Raw genomic sequence first — 15698 nt, 5'->3', positions numbered from 1 at the left:
AATAACAGAATGAACAGGAATTATATATGGCAACAGTATATTCGTTATTTCAGAAGTGTTTGAAAGTCAGTTTTCACTGTTGGAACACGGCCCCGATAGTGTAAGGCTGTGTTTCCATGGGACCCTAACGTTTCAGATATATTCCCATACAACTCCAGGATCTATTTAATTGACTTCTTAGAGATATAAACTAACTAACATCGTGTTCTGAACTCTACAGGCTTGAATTTTGAATATATTTATGCCGGGTTTTCTATAAACGAAAAGTTTTGTCCCCGAAATACAAATGTAATCGGTATCCTCTTGACTAAACAACTGTTTTTATGACGGCTTTCAGTGTTTGAACACGGCCAGAGAGTAAGGCTCTATTTACTTATTTTCCAAGCTTTTCAGATACCATCCTACACAAAACAAGGTGCTATTATTTGGATTTCTTAAAGGTTCTGTCCAACTCACATAGTGTTCTAAGATCTATAAACTGAATTTTAAACTGTTGTAACCAGGTTTCCTTTCAATAGCTAACTGATTGAACAGGAATTATAAATGGCAACCGTATATTCGTCATTTCAGACTTGATTGAAAGTCAGTTTTCACTCTAGCACAAAGCCCAGTTTCAGTAAGGCTGTATTTACATGGAAGCTTCGTGTTTCAGATATATGCCCATACAACTCCTGGATCTATTTTATTGACTTCTTAGAGATTTAATCTAACTAACATCGTGTTCTGAACTCTACAGGTTTTAATTTTGAAGATTTTTATGCCGGGTTTTTTCCCGGAAAAACAATTATAATTGGTATCCTCGTGACTAAACAGCTGTTTCTCTGAGAGCTCTCAGTGTTTGAACACAGCTCCCAGAGAGTAAGGTTCTACTTACTTGTTTTCGGAGCTTTTCAGATACCTTCCTACAGAAGAGAAGGTCCTATTATTTTGATTTCTTAAAGGTTCTGTCCAACTCACATTGTGCTCTAAGGTCTATAGATTGAAATTTAGAGTCTTGTAACCGGGTTTCTTTTAAATATCTAACAGATTTAACAAGAATTATAAATGGAAACCATATATTCGTCATTTCTGAACTGTTTGAAAGTCAGTTTTCACTGTTAGAACACAGCCCCATACAAAGTAAGGCTGTATTTCCATGGAAAACTAGCGTTTCAGATATATTCTCATACAATTCCATGATCTATTTTTTTGAATTCTTAGAGATTTAATCTAACTAACATCGTGTTCTGAACTCTACAGGCTCGTATTTTGAAGAATTTTATGTGGCGTTTTTTAAAAACGCCAAGTTTTTTCCCTAAATACAAATGTAATCAGTATCCTCGTGACTAAACAGCTGTTTCTATGACGGCTTCAGTTTTTGATCATGGCCCCACTGAGAGTAAGGCTCTACTTCCTTGTTTTCTCAGCTTTTCAGATACCTTATCCACACAAAAGAAGTTCCTATTATTTTGATTTCATAAAGGTTCTGTCCAACACACATGGTGTTCTAAGGTCTATAGAATCTATTTTAAAGGGTTGTAACCAGGTTTCTTTTAAATAACAGAATGAACAGGAATTATATATGGCAACCGTATATTCCCTATTTCAGGAGTGTTTGAAAGTCAGTTTTCACTGTTAGAACACGGCCCCGATTGTGTAAGGCTGTATTTCCATGGGACCCTAACGTTTCAGATATATTACCATACAACTCCAGGATCTATTTTATTGACTTCTTAGACATTTAAACTAACTAACATCGTGTTCTGAACTCTACAGGCTTGAATTTTGAACATATTTATGCCGGGTTTTCTAAAAACGACAAGTTTTGTCCCCGAAATACAAATGTAATCGGTATCCTCTTGACTAAACAACTGTTTTTATGACGGCTTTCAGTGTTTGAACACGGCCAGAGAGTAAGGCTCTATTTACTTATTTTCCAAGCTTTCAGATACCATCCTACACAAAACAAGGCGCTATTATTTGGATTTCTTAAAGGTTCTGTCCAACTCACATAGTGTTCTAAGATCTATAAATTGAATTTTAAACTGTTGTAACCAGGTTTCCTTTCAATAGCTAACTGATTGAACAGGAATTATAAATGGCAACCGTATATTCGTCATTTCAGACTTGATTGAAAGTCAGTTTTCACTCTAGCACAAAGCCCAGTTTCAGTAAGGCTGTATTTACATGGAAGCTTCGTGTTTCAGATATATGCCCATACAACTCCTGGATCTATTTTATGGACTTCTTAGAGATTTAATCTAACTAACATCGTGTTCTGAACTCTACAGGTTTTAATTTTGAAGATTTTTATGCCGGGTTTTTTCCCGGAAATACAATTATAATTGGTATCTTCGTGACTAAACAGCTGTTTCTCTGAGAGCTCTCAGTGTTTGAACACAGGTCCCAGAGAGTAAGGTTCTACTTACTTGTTTTCGGAGCTTTTCAGATACCTTCCTACACAAAAGAAGGTCCTATTATTTTGATTTCTTAAAGGTTCTGTACAACTCACATTGTGTTCTAAGGTCTATAGATTGAAATTTAAAGTGTTGTAACCAGGTTTCTTTTAAATATCTAACAGATTTAACAAGAATTATAAATGTAAAGGGTATATTCGTCATTTCTGAACTGTTTGAAAGTCAGTTTTCACTGTTAGAACACGGCCCCGTCCACAGTAAGGATGTATTTCCATGGAAAACAAGCGTTTCAGATATATTCTCATACAATTCCATGATCTATTTTTTTGAATTCTTACAGATTTAATCTAACTAACATCGTGTTCTGAACTCTACAGGCTCGTATTTTGAAGAATTTTATGTGGCGTTTTTTAAAAACGCCAAGTTTTTCCCCCTAAATACAAATGTAATCAGTATCCTCGTGACTAAACAGCTGTTTCTATGACGGCTTCAGTTTTTGATCATGGCCCCACTGAGAATAAGGCTCTACTTCCTTGTTTTCTCAGCTTTTCAGATACCTTACCACACAAAAGAAGTTCCTATTATTTTGATTTCATAAAGGTTCTGTCCAACACACATGGTGTTCTAAGGTCTATAGAATCTATTTTAAAGGGTTGTAACCAGGTTTCTTTTAAATAACAGAATGAACAGGAATTATATATGGCAACCGTATATTCCCTATTTCAGGAGTGTTTGAAAGTCAGTTTTCACTGTTAGAACACGGCCCCGATTGTGTAAGGCTGTATTTCCATGGGACCCTAACGTTTCAGATATATTACCATACAACTCCAGGATCTATTTTATTGACTTCTTAGAGATTTAAACTAACTAACATCGTGTTCTGAACTCTACAGGCTTGAATTTTGAACATATTTATGCCGGGTTTTCTAAAAACGACAAGTTTTGTCCCCGAAATACAAATGTAATCGGTATCCTCTTGACTAAACAACTGTTTTTATGACGGCTTTCAGTGTTTGAACACGGCCAAACAGAGAGTAAGGCTCTATTTACTTATTTTCCAAGCTTTTCAGATACCATCCTACACAAAACAAGGTGCTATTATTTTGATTTCTTAAAGGTTCTGTCCAACTCACATAGTGTTCTAAGATCTATAGATTGAATTTTAAACTGTTGTAACCAGGTTTCCTTTCAATAGCTAACTGATTGAACAGGAATTATAAATGGCAACCGTATATTCGTCATTTCAGACTTGATTGAAAGTCAGTTTTCACTCTAGCACAAAGCCCAGTTTCAGTAAGGCTGTATTTACATGGAAGCTTCGTGTTTCAAATATATGCCCATACAACTCCTGGATCTATTATATGGACTTCTTAGAGATTTAATCTCACTAACATCGTGTTCTGAACTCTACAGGTTATAATTTAGAAGATTTTTATGCCGGGTTTTTTCCCGGATATACAATTATAATTGGTATCCTCGTGACTAAACAGCTGTTTCTCTGAGAGCTTTCAGTGTTTGAACACAGCTCCCAGAGAGTAAGGTTCTACTTACTTGTTTTCGGAGCTTTTCAGATACCTTCCTACACCAAAGAAGGTCCTATTATTTGATTTCTTAAAGGTTCTGTCCAACTCACATTGTGTTCTAAGGTCTATAGATTGAAATTTAAAGTGTTGTAACCAGGTTTCTTTTAAATATCTAACAGATTTAACAAGAATTATAAATGGAAACGGTATATTCGTCATTTCTGAACTGTTTGAAAGTCAGTTATCACTGTTAGAACACGGCCCCGTCCACTGTAAGGCTGTATTTCCATGGAAAACTAGCGTTTCAGATATATTCTCATACAATTCCATGATCTATTTTTTTGAATTCTTACAGATGTAATCTAACTAACATCGTGTTCTGAACTCTACAGGCTCGTATTTTGAAGAATTTTATGTGGCGTTTTTTAAAAACGCCAAGTTTTTTCCCCTAAATACAAATGTAATCAGTATCCTCGTGACTAAACAGCTGTTTCTATGACGGCTTCAGTTTTTGATCATGGCCCCACAGAGAGTAAGGCTCTACTTCCTTGTTTTCTCAGCTTTTCAGGTACCTTACTACACAAAAGAAGGTCCTATTATTTTGATTTCTTAAAGGTTCTGTCCAACACACATGGTGTTCTAAGGTCTATAGAATCTATTTTAAAGGGTTGTAACCAGGTTTCTTTTAAATAACAGAATGAACAGGAATTATATATGGCAACAGTATATTCGTTATTTCAGAAGTGTTTGAAAGTCAGTTTTCACTGTTGGAACACGGCCCCGATAGTGTAAGGCTGTGTTTCCATGGGACCCTAACGTTTCAGATATATTCCCATACAACTCCAGGATCTATTTAATTGACTTCTTAGAGATATAAACTAACTAACATCGTGTTCTGAACTCTACAGGCTTGAATTTTGAATATATTTATGCCGGGTTTTCTATAAACGAAAAGTTTTGTCCCCGAAATACAAATGTAATCGGTATCCTCTTGACTAAACAACTGTTTTTATGACGGCTTTCAGTGTTTGAACACGGCCAGAGAGTAAGGCTCTATTTACTTATTTTCCAAGCTTTTCAGATACCATCCTACACAAAACAAGGTGCTATTATTTGGATTTCTTAAAGGTTCTGTCCAACTCACATAGTGTTCTAAGATCTATAAACTGAATTTTAAACTGTTGTAACCAGGTTTCCTTTCAATAGCTAACTGATTGAACAGGAATTATAAATGGCAACCGTATATTCGTCATTTCAGACTTGATTGAAAGTCAGTTTTCACTCTAGCACAAAGCCCAGTTTCAGTAAGGCTGTATTTACATGGAAGCTTCGTGTTTCAGATATATGCCCATACAACTCCTGGATCTATTTTATTGACTTCTTAGAGATTTAATCTAACTAACATCGTGTTCTGAACTCTACAGGTTTTAATTTTGAAGATTTTTATGCCGGGTTTTTTCCCGGAAAAACAATTATAATTGGTATCCTCGTGACTAAACAGCTGTTTCTCTGAGAGCTCTCAGTGTTTGAACACAGCTCCCAGAGAGTAAGGTTCTACTTACTTGTTTTCGGAGCTTTTCAGATACCTTCCTACAGAAGAGAAGGTCCTATTATTTTGATTTCTTAAAGGTTCTGTCCAACTCACATTGTGCTCTAAGGTCTATAGATTGAAATTTAGAGTCTTGTAACCGGGTTTCTTTTAAATATCTAACAGATTTAACAAGAATTATAAATGGAAACCATATATTCGTCATTTCTGAACTGTTTGAAAGTCAGTTTTCACTGTTAGAACACAGCCCCATACAAAGTAAGGCTGTATTTCCATGGAAAACTAGCGTTTCAGATATATTCTCATACAATTCCATGATCTATTTTTTTGAATTCTTAGAGATTTAATCTAACTAACATCGTGTTCTGAACTCTACAGGCTCGTATTTTGAAGAATTTTATGTGGCGTTTTTTAAAAACGCCAAGTTTTTTCCCTAAATACAAATGTAATCAGTATCCTCGTGACTAAACAGCTGTTTCTATGACGGCTTCAGTTTTTGATCATGGCCCCACTGAGAGTAAGGCTCTACTTCCTTGTTTTCTCAGCTTTTCAGATACCTTATCCACACAAAAGAAGTTCCTATTATTTTGATTTCATAAAGGTTCTGTCCAACACACATGGTGTTCTAAGGTCTATAGAATCTATTTTAAAGGGTTGTAACCAGGTTTCTTTTAAATAACAGAATGAACAGGAATTATATATGGCAACCGTATATTCCCTATTTCAGGAGTGTTTGAAAGTCAGTTTTCACTGTTAGAACACGGCCCCGATTGTGTAAGGCTGTATTTCCATGGGACCCTAACGTTTCAGATATATTACCATACAACTCCAGGATCTATTTTATTGACTTCTTAGACATTTAAACTAACTAACATCGTGTTCTGAACTCTACAGGCTTGAATTTTGAACATATTTATGCCGGGTTTTCTAAAAACGACAAGTTTTGTCCCCGAAATACAAATGTAATCGGTATCCTCTTGACTAAACAACTGTTTTTATGACGGCTTTCAGTGTTTGAACACGGCCAGAGAGTAAGGCTCTATTTACTTATTTTCCAAGCTTTCAGATACCATCCTACACAAAACAAGGCGCTATTATTTGGATTTCTTAAAGGTTCTGTCCAACTCACATAGTGGTCTAAGATCTATAAATTGAATTTTAAACTGTTGTAACCAGGTTTCCTTTCAATAGCTAACTGATTGAACAGGAATTATAAATGGCAACCGAATATTCGTCATTTCAGACTTGATTGAAAGTCAGTTTTCACTCTAGCACAAAGCCCAGTTTCAGTAAGGCTGTATTTACATGGAAGCTTCGTGTTTCAGATATATGCCCATACAACTCCTGGATCTATTTTATGGACTTCTTAGAGATTTAATCTAACTAACATCGTGTTCTGAACTCTACAGGTTTTAATTTTGAAGATTTTTATGCCGGGTTTTTTCCCGGAAATACAATTATAATTGGTATCTTCGTGACTAAACAGCTGTTTCTCTGAGAGCTCTCAGTGTTTGAACACAGGTCCCAGAGAGTAAGGTTCTACTTACTTGTTTTCGGAGCTTTTCAGATACCGTCCTACACAAAAGAAGGTCCTATTATTTTGATTTCTTAAAGGTTCTGTACAACTCACATTGTGTTCTAAGGTCTATAGATTGAAATTTAAAGTGTTGTAACCAGGTTTCTTTTAAATATCTAACAGATTTAACAAGAATTATAAATGTAAAGGGTATATTCGTCATTTCTGAACTGTTTGAAAGTCAGTTTTCACTGTTAGAACACGGCCCCGTCCACAGTAAGGATGTATTTCCATGGAAAACAAGCGTTTCAGATATATTCTCATACAATTCCATGATCTATTTTTTTGAATTCTTACAGATTTAATCTAACTAACATCGTGTTCTGAACTCTACAGGCTCGTATTTTGAAGAATTTTATGTGGCGTTTTTTAAAAACGCCAAGTTTTTCCCCCTAAATACAAATGTAATCAGTATCCTCGTGACTAAACAGCTGTTTCTATGAGGGCTTCAGTTTTTGATCATGGCCCCACTGAGAGTAAGGCTCTACTTCCTTGTTTTCTCAGCTTTTCTGATACCTTACCACACAAAAGAAGTTCCTATTATTTTGATTTCATAAAGGTTGTGTCCAACACACATGGTGTTCTAAGGTCTATAGAATCTATTTTAAAGGGTTGTAACCAGGTTTCTTTTAAATAACAGAATGAACAGGAATTATATATGGCAACCGTATATTCGCTATTTCAGGAGTGTTTGAAAGTCAGTTTTCACTGTTAGAACACGGCCCCGATTGTGTAAGGCTGTATTTCCATGGGACCCTAACGTTTCAGATATATTACCATACAACTCCAGGATCTATTTTATTGACTTCTTAGAGATTTAAACTAACTAACATCGTGTTCTGAACTCTACAGGCTTGAATTTTGAACATATTTATGCCGGGTTTTCTAAAAACGACAAGTTTTGTCCCCGAAATACAAATGTAATCGGTATCCTCTTGACTAAACAACTGTTTTTATGACGGCTTTCAGTGTTTGAACACGGCCAAACAGAGAGTAAGGCTCTATTTACTTATTTTCCAAGCTTTTCAGATACCATCCTACACAAAACAAGGTGCTATTATTTTGATTTCTTAAAGGTTCTGTCCAACTCACATAGTGTTCTAAGATCTATAGATTGAATTTTAAACTGTTGTAACCAGGTTTCCTTTCAATAGCTAACTGATTGAACAGGAATTATAAATGGCAACCGTATATTCGTCATTTCAGACTTGATTGAAAGTCAGTTTTCACTCTAGCACAAAGCCCAGTTTCAGTAAAGCTGTATTTACATGGAAGCTTCGTGTTTCAAATATATGCCCATACAACTCCTGGATCTATTATATGGACTTCTTAGAGATTTAATCTCACTAACATCGTGTTCTGAACTCTACAGGTTTTAATTTAGAAGATTTTTATGCCGGGTTTTTTCCCGGATATACAATTATAATTGGTATCCTCGTGACTAAACAGCTGTTTCTCTGAGAGCTTTCAGTGTTTGAACACAGCTCCCAGAGAGTAAGGTTCTACTTACTTGTTTTCGGAGCTTTTCAGATACCTTCCTACACCAAAGAAGGTCCTATTATTTGATTTCTTAAAGGTTCTGTCCAACTCACATTGTGTTCTAAGGTCTATAGATTGAAATTTAAAGTGTTGTAACCAGGTTTCTTTTAAATATCTAACAGATTTAACAAGAATTATAAATGGAAACGGTATATTCGTCATTTCTGAACTGTTTGAAAGTCAGTTTTCACTGTTAGAACACGGCCCCGTCCACTGTAAGGCTGTATTTCCATGGAAAACTAGCGTTTCAGATATATTCTCATACAATTCCATGATCTATTTTTTTGAATTCTTACAGATGTAATCTAACTAACATCGTGTTCTGAACTCTACAGGCTCGTATTTTGAAGAATTTTATGTGGCGTTTTTTAAAAACGCCAAGTTTTTTCCCCTAAATACAAATGTAATCAGTATCCTCGTGACTAAACAGCTGTTTCTATGACGGCTTCAGTTTTTGATCATGGCCCCACAGAGAGTAAGGCTCTACTTCCTTGTTTTCTCAGCTTTTCAGGTACCTTACTACACAAAAGAAGGTCCTATTATTTTGATTTCTTAAAGGTTCTGTCCAACACACATGGTGTTCTAAGGTCTATAGAATCTATTTTAAAGGGTTGTAACCAGGTTTCTTTTAAATAACAGAATGAACAGGAATTATATATGGCAACAGTATATTCGTTATTTCAGAAGTGTTTGAAAGTCAGTTTTCACTGTTGGAACACGGCCCCGATAGTGTAAGGCTGTGTTTCCATGGGACCCTAACGTTTCAGATATATTCCCATACAACTCCAGGATCTATTTAATTGACTTCTTAGAGATATAAACTAACTAACATCGTGTTCTGAACTCTACAGGCTTGAATTTTGAATATATTTATGCCGGGTTTTCTATAAACGAAAAGTTTTGTCCCCGAAATACAAATGTAATCGGTATCCTCTTGACTAAACAACTGTTTTTATGACGGCTTTCAGTGTTTGAACACGGCCAAAAAGAGAGTAAGGCTCTATTTACTTATTTTCCAAGCTTTTCAGATACCATCCTACACAAAACAAGGTGCTATTATTTTGATTTCTTAAAGTTTCTGTCCAACTCACATAGTGTTCTAAGATCTATAGATTGAATTTTAAACTGTTGTAACCAGGTTTCCTTTCAATAGCTAACTGATTGAACAGGAATTATAAATGGCAACCGTATATTCGTCATTTCAGACTTGATTGAAAGTCAGTTTTCACTCTAGCACAAAGCCCAGTTTCAGTAAGGCTGTATTTACATGGAAGCTTCGTGTTTCAGATATATGCCCATACAACTCCTGGATCTATTTTATGGACTTCTTAGAGATTTAGTCTAACTATCATCGTGTTCTGAACTCTACAGGTTTTAATTTTTAAGATTTTTATGCCGGGTTTTTTACCGGAAATACAATTATAATTGGTACCTCGTGACTAAACAGCTGTTTCTCTGAGAGCTTTCAGTGTTTGAACACAGCTCCCAGAGCGTAAGGTTCTACTAACTTGTTTTCGGAGCTTTTCAGATACCTTCCTACACAAAAGAAGGTCCTATTATTTTGATTTTTTAAAGGTTCTGTCCAACTCACATTGTGTTCTAAGGTCTATAGATTGAAATTTAAAGTGTTGTAACCGGGTTTCTTTTAAATATCTAACAGATTTAACAAGAATTATAAATGGAAACGGTATATTCGTCACTTCTGAACTGTTTGAAAGTCAGTTTTCACTGTTAGAACACGGCCCCGTCCACAGTAAGGCTGTATTTCCATGGAAAACTAGCGTTTCAGATATATTCTCATACAATTCCATGATCTATTTTTTTGAATTCTTACAGATTTAATCTAACTAACATCGTGTTCTGAACTCTACAGGCTCGTATTTTGAAGAATTTTATGTGGCGTTTTTTACAAACGCCAAGTTTTTCTCCCTAAATACAAATGTAATCAGTATCCTCGTGACTAAACAGCTGTTTCTATGACGGCTTCAGTTTTTGATCATGGCCCCACAGAGAGTAAGGCTCTACTTCCTTGTTTTCTCAGCTTTTCAGACACCTTACCACACAAAAGAAGTTCCTATTATTTTGATTTCTTAAAGGTTCTGTCCAACACACATGGTGTTCTAAGGTCTATAGAATCTATTTTAAAGGGTTGTAACCAGGTTTCTTTTAAATAACAGAATGAACAGGAATTATATATGGCAACCGTATATTCGTTATTTCAGAAGTGTTTGAAAGTCAGTTTTCACTGTTAGAACCCGGCCCCAATAGTGTAAGGCTGTATTTCCATGGGACCCTACCGTTTCAGATATATTCCCATACAACTCCAGGATCTATTTTATTGACTTCTTAGAGATTTAAACTAACTAACATCGTGTTCTGAACTCTACAGGCTTGAATTTTGAATATATTTATGCCGGTTTTTCTAAAAACGACAAGTTTTGTCCCCGAAATACAAATGTAATCGGTATCCTCTAGACTAAACAACTGTTTTTATGACGGCTTTCAGTGTTTGAACAAGGCCAGAGAGTAAGGCTCTATTTACTTATTTTCCAAGCTTTCAGATACCATCCTACACAAAACAAGGCGCTATTATTTGGATTTCTTAAAGGTTCTGTCCAACTCACATAGTGTTCTAAGATCTATAAATTGAATTTTAAACTGTTGTAACCAGGTTTCCTTTCAATAGCTAACTGATTGAACAGGAATTACAAATGGCAACCGTATATTCGTCATTTCAGACTTGATTTAAAGTCAGTTTTCACTCTAGCACAAAGCCCAGTTTCAGTAAGGCTGTATTTACATGGAAGCTTCGTGTTTCAGATATATGCCCATACAACTCCTGGATCTATTTTATGGACTTCTTAGAGATTTAATCTAACTAACATCGTGTTCTGAACTCTACAGGTTTTAATTTTGAAGATTTTTATGACGGGTTTTTTCCCGGAAATACAATTATAATTGGTATCCTCGTGACTAAACAGCTGTTTCTCTGAGAGCTCTCAGTGTTTGAACACAGCTCCCAGAGAGTAAGGTTCTACTTACTTGTTTTCGGAGCTTTTCAGATACCTTCCTACACAAAAGAAGGTCCTATTATTTTGATTTCTTAAAGGTTCTGTCCAACTCACATTGTGTTCTAAGGTCTATAGATTGAAATTTAAAGTGTTGTAACCAGGTTTCTTTAAATATCTAACAGATTTAACAAGAATTATAAATGGAAACGGTATATTCGTCATTTCTGAACTGTTTGAAAGTCAGTTTTCACTGTTAGAACACGGCCCCGTCCACAGTAAGGATGTATTTCCATGGAAAACAAGCGTTTCAGATATATTCTCATACAATTCCATGATCTATTTTTTTGAATTCTTACAGATTTAATCTAACTAACATCGTGTTCTGAACTCTACAGGCTCGTATTTTGAAGAATTTTATGTGGCGTTTTTTACAAACGCCAAGTTTTTCCCCCTAAATACAAATGTAATCAGTATCCTCGTGACTAAACAGCTGTTTCTATGACGGCTTCAGTTTTTGATCATGGCCCTACAGAGAGTAAGGCTCTACTTCCTTGTTTTCTCAGCTTTTCAGATACCTTACTACACAAAAGAAGGTCCTATTATTTTGATTTCTTAAAGGTTCTGTCCAGCACACATGGTGTTCTAAGGTCTATAGAATCTATTTTAAAAAGTTCAACCAGGTTTCTTTTAAATAACAGAATGAACAGGAATTATATATGGCAACAGTATATTCGTTATTTCAGAAGTGTTTGAAAGTCAGTTTTCACTGTTGGAACACGGCCCCGATAGTGTAAGGCTGTATTTCCATGGGACCCTAACGTTTCAGATATATTCCCATACAACTCCAGGATCTATTTTATTGACTTCTTAGAGATATAAACTAACTAACATCGTGTTCTGAACTCTACAGGCTTGAATTTTGAATATATTTATGCCGGGTTTTCTAAAAACGAAGTTTTGTCCCCGAAATACAAATGTAATCGGTATCCTCTTGACTAAACAACTGTTTTTATGACGGCTTTCAGTGTTTGAACACGGCCAAAAAGAGAGTAAGGCTCTATTTACTTATTTTCCAAGCTTTTCAGATACCATCCTACACAAAACAAGGTGCTATTATTTTGATTTCTTAAAGTTTCTGTCCAACTCACATAGTGTTCTAAGATCTATAGATTGAATTTTAAACTGTTGTAACCAGGTTTCCTTTCAATAGCTAACTGATTGAACAGGAATTATAAATGGCAACCGTATATTCGTCATTTCAGACTTGATTGAAAGTCAGTTTTCACTCTAGCACAAAGCCCAGTTTCAGTAAGGCTGTATTTACATGGAAGCTTCGTGTTTCAGATATATGCCCATACAACTCCTGGATCTATTTTATGGACTTCTTAGAGATTTAGTCTAACTAACATCGTGTTCTGAACTCTACAGGTTTTAATTTTTAAGATTTTTATGCCGGGTTTTTTCCCGGAAATACAATTATAATTGGTACCTCGTGACTAAACAGCTGTTTCTCTGAGAGCTTTCAGTGTTTGAACACAGCTCCCAGAGCGTAAGGTTCTACTAACTTGTTTTCGGAGCTTTTCAGATACCTTCCTACACAAAAGAAGGTCCTATTATTTTGATTTCTTAAAGGTTCTGTCCAACTCACATTGTGTTCTAAGGTCTATAGATTGAAATTTAAAGTGTTGTAACCGGGTTTCTTTTAAATATCTAACAGATTTAACAAGAATTATAAATGGAAACGGTATATTCGTCACTTCTGAACTGTTTGAAAGTCAGTTTTCACTGTTAGAACACGGCCCCGTCCACAGTAAGGCTGTATTTCCATGGAAAACTAGCGTTTCAGATATATTCTCATACAATTCCATGATCTATTTTTTTGAATTCTTACAGATTTAATCTAACTAACATCGTGTTCTTAACTCTACAGGCTCGTATTTTGAAGAATTTTATGTGGCGTTTTTTACAAACGCCAAGTTTTTCTCCCTAAATACAAATGTAATCAGTATCCTCGTGACTAAACAGCTGTTTCTATGACGGCTTCAGTTTTTGATCATGGCCCCACAGAGAGTAAGGCTCTACTTCCTTGTTTTCTCAGCTTTTCAGACACCTTACCACACAAAAGAAGTTCCTATTATTTTGATTTCTTAAAGGTCCTGTCCAACACACCTGGTGTTCTAAGGTCTATAGAATCTATTTTAAAGGGTTGTAACCAGGTTTCTTTTAAATAATAGAATGAACAGGAATTATATATGGCAACCGTATATTCGTTATTTCAGAAGTGTTTGAAAGTCAGTTTTCACTGTTGGAACCCGGCCCCAATAGTGTAAGGCTGTATTTCCATGGGACCCTACCGTTTCAGATATATTCCCATACAATTCCAGGATCTATTTTATTGACTTCTTAGAGATATAAACTAACTAACATCGTGTTCTGAACTCTACAGGCTTGAATTTTGAATATATTTATGTCGTGTTTTCTAAAAACGAAAAGTTTTGTCCCCGAAATACAAATGTAATCGGTATCCTCTTGACTAAACAACTGTTTTTATGACGGCTTTCAGTGTTTGAACACGGCCAAACAGAGAGTAAGGCTCTATTTACTTATTTTCCAAGCTTTTCAGATACCATCCTACACAAAACAAGGTGCTATTATTTTGATTTCTTAAAGGTTCTGTCCAACTCACATAGTGTTCTAAGATCTATAGATTGAATTTTAAACTGTTGTAACCAGGTTTCCTTTCAATAGCTAACTGATTGAACAGGAATTATAAATGGCAACCGTATATTCGTCATTTCAGACTTGATTGAAAGTCAGTTTTCACTCTAGCACAAAGCCCAGTTTCAGTAAGGTTGTATTTACATGGAAGCTTCGTGTTTCAGATATATGCCCATACAACCCCTGATCTATTTTATGGACTTCTTAGAGATTTAGTCTAACTAACATCGTGTTCTGAACTCTACAGGTTTTAATTTTGAAGATTTTTATGCCGGGTTTTTTCCCGGAAATACAATTATAATTGGTATCCTCATGACTAAACAACTGTTTCTCTGAGAGCTTTCAGTGTTTGAACACAGCTCCCAGAGAGTAAGGTTCTACTTACTTGTTTTCGGAGCTTTTCAGATACCTTCCTACACAAAAGAATGTCCCTTTATTTTGATTTCTTAAAGGTTCTGTCCAACTCACATTGTGTTCTAAGGTCTATAGATTGAAATTTAAAGTGTTGTAACCAGGTTTCTTTTAAATATCTAACAGATTTAACAAGAATTATAAATGTAAAGGGTATATTCGTCATTTCTGAACTGTTTGAAAGTCAGTTTTCACTGTTAGAACACGGCCCCGTCCACAGTAAGGATGTATTTCCATGGAAAACAAGCGTTTCAGATATATTCTCATACAATTCCATGATCTATTTTTTTGAATTCTTACAGATTTAATCTAACTAACATCGTGTTCTGAACTCTACAGGCTCGTATTTTGAAGAATTTTATGTGGCGTTTTTTACAAACGCCAAGTTTTTCCCCCTAAATACAAATGTAATCAGTATCCTCGTGACTAAACAGCTGTTTCTATGACGGCTTCAGTTTTTGATCATGGCCCCACAGAGAGTAAGGCTCTACTTCCGTGTTTTCTCAGCTTTTCAGATACCTTACTACACAAAAGAAGGTCCTATTATTTTGATTTCTTAAAGGTTCTGTCCAGCACACATGGTGTTCTAAGGTCTATAGAATCTATTTTAAAAAGTTCAACCAGGTTTCTTTTAAATAACAGAATGAACAGGAATTATATATGGCAACAGTATATTCGTTATTTCAGAAGTGTTTGAAAGTCAGTTTTCACTGTTGGAACACGGCCCCGATAGTGTAAGGCTGTATTTCCATGGGACCCTAACGTTTCAGATATATTCCCATACAACTCCAGGATCTATTTTATTGACTTCTTAGAGATATAAACTAACTAACATCGTGTTCTGAACTCTACAGGCTTGAATTTTGAATATATTTATGTCGTGTTTTCTAAAAACGAAAAGTTTTGTCCCCGAAATACAAATGTAATCGGTATCCTCTTGACTAAACAACAGTTTTTATGACGGCTTTCAGTGTT

This window comes from Myotis yumanensis, unplaced genomic scaffold (assembly GCF_028538775.1).
Source record: "Myotis yumanensis isolate MYYU_CA2020_CCGP unplaced genomic scaffold, mMyoYum1.0.hap1 SCAF_27, whole genome shotgun sequence".
Lineage (NCBI taxonomy): Eukaryota > Metazoa > Chordata > Mammalia > Chiroptera > Vespertilionidae > Myotis > Myotis yumanensis.
This window is presented reverse-complemented; position numbering follows the sequence as displayed.